This window comes from Eriocheir sinensis, chromosome 1 (genome assembly GCF_024679095.1).
Source record: "Eriocheir sinensis breed Jianghai 21 chromosome 1, ASM2467909v1, whole genome shotgun sequence".
Taxonomy (NCBI): Eukaryota; Metazoa; Arthropoda; class Malacostraca; order Decapoda; family Varunidae; genus Eriocheir; species Eriocheir sinensis.
In genome coordinates this window covers 16781623-16788688 of record NC_066509.1, presented here as the reverse complement: position 1 = coordinate 16788688, position 7066 = coordinate 16781623, and the positions used below count along the sequence as shown (strand labels likewise).

Below are 7066 nucleotides of genomic sequence, written 5' to 3'. Positions count from 1 at the left end.
AGTTTTTTGATGTGTCGTCACGCGAGAACCATGTGGAAGGTGTGTGTTTCTTTTATTTTGTTTCTTTTTAATAGTCTAGTTATAGTCTAGTTTGTTTCCTTTCCGTTAAGAAAAAAATATCGTGGTAGGAGTGTTTTTCTGGTAAACGTTCTTTTCTTTTCTTTTGTTTCTCTTTTATAGTCTTTGGTTTGTTTCCTTTATGTTAAAAAAAGAAATAGTGGGAGTGCTTTTGATTTTTAAATTTTCACCTTAAGTCTGTTCCTTTGGCTTACAACTTGAGAACTTTACTACGTATGTTTGTTTGTTTTTCACTGGTATCTGTGGTGCTTTCTTGAACATATAAACCCACTGCCTGAACACATGTTTCGGGCGCCTCATGTGCTAACTCAACTTCTCCATTTTTCTTCCTTGTCTTGTTTTGTCCTTGATTTGTGAGGCAGTTACGATGACGTCAGCCCCACTAAGCCTCCTCCTTGTTCACTCAACAGCACAAACATCACAAATCAAGCCTCTACACGCATGCACTTCCAGGAACGGCGTGCGGCGGAACCAGGCAGAAAACAGACTATAGGCGGAGAGACAGACATGCGGCCACAACACACGCAGGAAAAGACACACACAGCAGCAATAGAAGAAACAGCCCTCAAGAGCAGCATGAGGCAGGACCATGAGGAACAGAAAGCAAATATAAAAAATACAGACGGACGGCCACGAAACCTGCGACATCAGAAACAGCATAGCGAAATACGAGCCACAGACAGACAGAATAACAGATGTAGAAACAATCAGACGCCCGCGGAACACACAGCACCAGAAACAACAACAATAACACACACGGCTCAGAATGAGAGATGCACAAAGGTTCTTCCTCCTCTTAAATTCCTTTTCACGGAACGAAGAATTTCGCGGACGAACCTTACATGCCAGCGACGATGTGCTCTCAAGGTGACTGTGTTTGCTGACTGGCTGACTGACACGGATTGAATACATAAATAACTGACTGACGGACTACTTGACTAACTTACTGACTAAACTTATTAACTGCATTACTGACTGATGGCTGATTGACTGAAATGACTGAATGGTTAACTGATTGACTCCATGACTACTGAGTGGCTAATAGACTGATTGAATGAATGATTGACTGCACTGTAGAATGACTGCCTGATTGACTGGATAACTAGCAGATTGCACGACAGACTTACTTGGCGATTGACACCTCACTGACTGACTGTATGGGTCATTTATTTGATTTACTGACTGGATGACTTATTAAATGGCTGATGGACTTGCTGACTTATCCATTTATTTATGACTGTACTTCTTCATTCGTTAATTCTTCATTCATTACTCACTAACTAACTCACTTGCTCGCTAACTCACCCTCACTTCGTTTCTCCTCCCTCCGTCTCCTTCCATTTATTACTCTCTCTCTCTCTCTCTCTCTCTCTCTCTCTCTCTCTCTCACTTTCTCCTTGTCTTCCTCCCTTCTAACTCCATCCCTTCGTCATTTCCCTAGTCTTTATCAATTTTTCCTTTAGTCCCTCTTCCACTTCTATTCACACATTCTCTTTGACACACACACACACACACACACACACACACACACACACACACACACACACGAGAAACACTGTCGAAGGATTTAGACATTAGATGAAATGGGAGAGAAACGAACGCAGTAGGAAGCCGAGGAGGAAAACAAAGAGAGGAGAGAAGAGTAGAGGAGATTTGGGACGAAAGAAAGAAAGAAAGAGAGGAGGGAAGGGAAAGGGAAGAATTATAGAAGAGGGAGAGAGAGATATAGGAGGACGTTGGAAGAGGGAATAGAAGAAAGCATTAAGTAAGGAGGGATATACTGGGAAAGCGAACAAAGAAGGAAGGGGAGAACGATTGTGATAGAGGATGGGAAGAAACTTAATAATGAGGAAAAGAAAATAAAGAAAAAATAAAAGAAGAGGACTAGGATAAAGAAGAGGAAGATGTAAAGGGCCAGAACTAGCATAGGTATAGAGAAGAAAAGAGGAAAATGAAGAGAGGACATGGGAAGGTAGAGAAATAGATAGACGTTGGATTGAATAAGGACGAGGAAGACCAGAAAATATATGTAAAGAATAATAAGGAGGAACAAATGACGGTTGAAAGAGAGGACGAGAAGAGAAAGAGAAAAAAGAGAAGAAAAAGGAGGAAGGGAGGAAGGAAAAGGTAGCATACATTGGAAGAAGGGGACGAGGAGACAGAATGAAAGAAAAAGAGGAAGGAAGAGAGAGGGAGGCAAAGGAAACCGGGTGGGCGTAGATTGGAAGACACGGACGAGGAGAGAAAATATAAAGAAAAAAATTGAGAGGTAGAAGACAGAAAATAGGAAAGCAAGGACGGGGAAAAGAAAACAAAACAGAAGGTTGGAAGAAAAGGACTTGGGGAGAGAAAGTGAAGAAAAGGAGGAAGAAATAAAGCAGATAAATAGAAAGGGAAAGAGATCAAGAGGATGACCCGCACCACCAGAAAAAAAAAGACTAAAGTTAGAGGAAGAAAATAAAGAAAGAAAGAGAGAAGGAGAGAGAACAAGAGCCTGGATTGGAGGAAGAGGACGTGAAATGAGAGAATAAAGGAAGAAACGGAGGAGTAAAGGAAAAAAAGAAAGGAAGAAAGGAAAGAAGAGGGTGGGAGGGAGGGAGGAGGGAGGATAAAGAGGACGTGAGGAAGAAATAAAAGTAGAGCGAAAGAAAGAAAGAGGAAGAGGGCGTAAAGGGAGAGAATAAATGAAGAAACGAATAGAATAAAGGAAAAAAGGAAAGAAAGGAAGATGGAGGAAGGAAGAGGAAGGAAGGAAAGGGGAATGAAGAGGACGTAAGGAAGAAAGGAAGAAAGAGAGGAAAAGAGAACAGGAAAGATTAAGCTGGAAGAAGAGAACGCAGAAATAAAAAAGAAAGAAAAAAAAGAAAAGGAAAGGAAGAAGAGTGAGGGAGGGAGTAAGGGGAATGAAGAGGAAGTAAGGAAGAAATGAAGAAAGAGAGGAAAAGAGAACAGGAGAGACTGAGTTGCAAGAAGACAACGCAGGAATAAAAAAATAAAATAAAAAAAGAAAAGGAAAGGAAGGAAGAGTGAGGGAGGGAGTAAGGGGGTAGGAAGGGGGATAAAGAGGACGTGGGTTGGGTTCCTTGCCAGACCCGCGCCCTTAACTCCCTATAGTAAGTTTATGGGCATTATAAAACCCGCCACCTGGTCACCGCTCTATCGGAACCTGTTATTAATAGCATGGCGGTGGCGGTGGTGGTGGTGGAGGCGATTCAGTGATGGTAGTAGGTTGGTGATGGTGATGGTACTGATGATGGTAGTGATGATGATATGCTTCTTTCCTACCCCATTCTTCTTTTACCTTCTTTTTTGTCTTCCTCTTCCTTCTGTGTACCTCTTCGAATCCCTCTTTTCCTCTCATCTCATTCGTATGCATCTGCTTCTTTTTTGTCTTCCTCTTCCTTCTGTGTACCTCTTCCAATCCCTCTTTTCCTCTCATCTCATTCGTATGCATCTGCTTCTTTTCTACCCCATTCTTTTTTTACTTTCTTTTTTGTCTTCCTCTTCCTTCTGTGTACCTCTTCCAATCCCTCTTTTCCTCCCATCTCATTCGTATGGTAGTAGGTTGGTGATGGTGATGGTACTGATGATGGTAGTGATGATATGCTTCTTTTCTACCCCATTCTTCTTTTACCTTCTTTTCTGTCTTCCTCTTCCTTCTGTGTACCTCTTCCAATCCCTCTTTTCCTCCTATCTCATTCGTATGCATCTGCTTCTTTCCTACCCCATTCTTCTTTTACCTTCTTTTCTGTCTTCCTCTTCCTTCTGTGTACCTCTTCCAATCCCTCTTTTCCTCCTATCTCATTCGTATGCATCTGCTTCTTTTCTACCCCATTCTTCTTTTAACCCCTTTCTGTCTTCCTCTTCCTTCTGTGTACCTCTTCCAGTCCCTCTTTTCCTCTCATCTCATTCGTATGCATCTGCTTCTTTCCTACCCCATTCTTTTTTTACTTTCTTTTCTGTCTTCCTCTTCCTTCTGTGTACCTCTTCCAATCCCTCTTTTCCTCTCATCTCATTCCTATGCATCTTCTTTCTTTCCCCTATTCCCTATCCACCTCCCTCTCTTTTTTCTCATTGTCATGTATTTTCTATTTCTTCTCCTCCTCTTGCTCTTCATCCTTAGCTTCATCTTCATCTTTCCATATCTTACCACCTCGTCTCTGCTCTTCCTTTTACTACTATCCCATTCTGACCACATTCTATTCATCCTTATCCTCCCCTTCCAACTCCACCTCCATCTCCTTCTCTTCCTCCTCTTCCTCGCCTCTACTCTTCCCTCTCCTCTCCTAAGCACATTGTATTCTTTCTTCCGTGGGCCAAGGTGTTCTGTGACGTGCGTGACAGATGGAAGCTTGCCAATGGACAGCTCCTCCCTGATTTCGTGGCCGCTACACACGTTTATCTTCATGTGATGCAATTTCCCGTCAGTGGGCGGAAGGAAACAGATGACGGATACGGCGGAGATAAGGAGGAAGAAGGAGGAAGAGAACCTGCGTGCCAGAGTACGTCGAAGGGGAATGAACAGGAGGGAATGAAGGAAAGGAAGAAGCAAGAAACAGAGTAAGAAAGGAAGATAGAATGAAGGAAAGGAAATGGGTCTGGTTAGAAGAGGACGTGAAGTGAGAGAGTAAAGGAAAAAACGAAAGGAATAATGGAAAAAGAAAAAGGAAGGAAAGGAAAAAAGGAGTGAAGAAGGAAGGGAAGGATTGGTAGGAGAGTACATTGAAGGGGGGAGGAGCATTAGGGAGGAAGTTTAGGATATCTGCGAGGGCGTTCAGGATATATGGGAGGGGATTAAGGACATTTTACATCTTCCCATTTCCTTTAAGGACTGCAGGATCCCGCGTGACTTATTCCACCTCTTCTTCACCTCCTTTCCGGCGCGACTCCTAAAGCTGTATACCTGTGGAAGGGGTAAATCCTTCTGAAGCTGTCCCTGTGCTGAGTCCTCGTGGCGCTGGTGCTAAACAGGAAGGTCTTCGTTGTATTTATCACCTCGTATTTACTATTATAGAAACAAGTAGGAAAAAAAAGCAAATCCATAACTTTATCCTCAAGGTCGCCTCTCTGTTTTTTCTACTCCGTTTTCTTTTGGCGAGAAAAATGGGTGCGTGGCGACATCGAGGCTTCGGAGTGACTTGGTTTGTCTTGTGCGCGGTTCTTGGGTCCATATTTTTAAACGCATCGGGCTCCCATTACGAATATCTTCTAAGGCTACAGAAAAGCTTCCCATAACGACTATTTTCCAAGGCTACAGTAAAGATCAACCTTGTGGACAGAATACTGAAGATAATAATTGTGCTGGAAGACTTATTGAAGGCAGAGGCGTCGTGTTTTGGCACGGGAAAGATTGAACTAGCGGTAGCGAAAAGGTGTTCAAAGAGTCGTTGATGTTTGTGCTAAAGAAGGTAAAAAGCCGTTCAAAGGGTCGTTAAAGTTTGTACCTTTTGAAGATAGTTAAAAGCTGTACATAGGGCCGTTTTTGACTGTACTAAAGAGGTAAAAAGCTATGTAATGCTAATGGTTGCAGTGAAAACCGTAAAGAGTTGTACAAAGGCTCGTTAATGGCTGTACTAAAGAGGTAAAAAGGTGCATATGGAGTCACTAATGGTTGCTGTGAAGACCGTAAAGAACTGTACAAGGGTCGTTAATGGCTGTACTCAAGACCATAAAAAGCTGTGCCAAGGGTCGTAGCAGGTCGATTAAAGGATTCTGCGACGCTCCCATGACGAAGAGATCTGGACAGGGGAAGGGAAGTGAGGAAGGGAAGGGTGGGGCTGGATGCTGGAGGAGATGAAGGAGAGAACGAGGGAATGTAGATGGGGGCAGGGACAACAGGAAGGAGGAGAGGAAGGAAGAAAGAAGGAATGGAGGGTGGAGAGTGAGAGGAGGAAAATGGTGTGGCAGGATGCTGGAATGAAGGAGGAAGGAAGGGAAGAAGTGAATGCTTGAGAAAGTATGGAAGGGCAGAAAGGAGGGAGGGATGGAGTGTCTGAGGGAGTAAGGAAGGGAAGGAAGGAGGGATGGAGTTAGGGTTCAAGGAGGGAGTGAGGTATAGAGTGCTTGATGAAATAAGGAAGGGCAGGAGGGAAGGAGGGGAGTTAGAAGTGGAGGATTGAAGGAGAGGGAGGGAGGGAGGGAGGAAGAGGAAGGGATAGAGTGCTTGAGAGAGGGAGGGAGGGAGGGAGGGAGGCTTCAGTCCACTCTAACGCCGCTTCATTAGTTCTCTCTCCGGCCGCCATTGTGGGTGCCTTCTTTTCAGCCGCTGGGAGCCTCGCTGACTAATGAGACGGCTGTGTTCCGCCGACTCAGCACCCTCAGCCAGCCCCCTCTCAGCTCCCCTATTTAGCCCCGCCCCCACACCTCAACTTCACCCCGCCCCTCCTCCCTAGTCCAAATCTCATCCCCGCTACGCCCCAGTTCATTCTTCCTTACTCAGTTCCATCCCCTCCCTCACCCCTATGCCCCCTGATCCCCCCTTTCTCGGCCTCAACCCCTCCTCTCCCGGCCTCACCCCCTTCTCTCCACCTCACCCAGTCCTTACTCCTAGGTCACACCCTCGCCCCCTTCACAACTTCACCCCTACACAAATCCCCCAATTAATTCTTATCCCCGTCACTTTTTTTTTGTTAATAAAGGGTGTAGATAGAACAGAAAGTGGGTTAGTGGTACAGGTGGGGGAGAAGGAAAGACAGTAGGAGTGTATAGTTGCATGGTGTAGGTTCGTTAATTGTTCTGATGTAGTTATTGTTTATCGGACACATTGAATACTCACGGCGTGCTGGGGGAGTTTGTGGCTGATTTGTTTGTGTTTCGAGAGCCCCCTTTGCCCCCTGACCTCCACTCTCGGCCACACTCCACACTCACTACAGTCACACCCACAGTCACAACTTTACCCCTACACAAATTCCCCAGCTCATTCTCAACACTGTCATCTTAGCCTCAGTCTGCCACCTTCCCACCACTAGATTCACTTCCACTCCCTTGC

At 44.7% G+C, this 7066-nt stretch overlaps 1 long non-coding RNA gene across 2 annotated transcripts; it reads right to left on the bottom strand.

Moving 5' to 3' along the window:
- Positions 1-3104: 3104 nt before the first annotated feature.
- Positions 3105-6182, bottom strand: LOC126990305 (uncharacterized). 2 transcript variants are annotated; one of them, XR_007744715.1, is made up of 3 exons: positions 3957-6182; positions 3564-3851; positions 3105-3379 (listed from the first exon to the last, which is right to left on the bottom strand). It is a non-coding gene; the product is annotated as an uncharacterized LOC126990305 (long non-coding RNA). The 2 variants fall into 2 exon arrangements; XR_007744508.1 differs by having other exon boundaries at positions 3105-3412; positions 3597-3851; positions 3957-6181.
- Between the last annotated feature and the right edge of the window lie 884 nt (positions 6183-7066).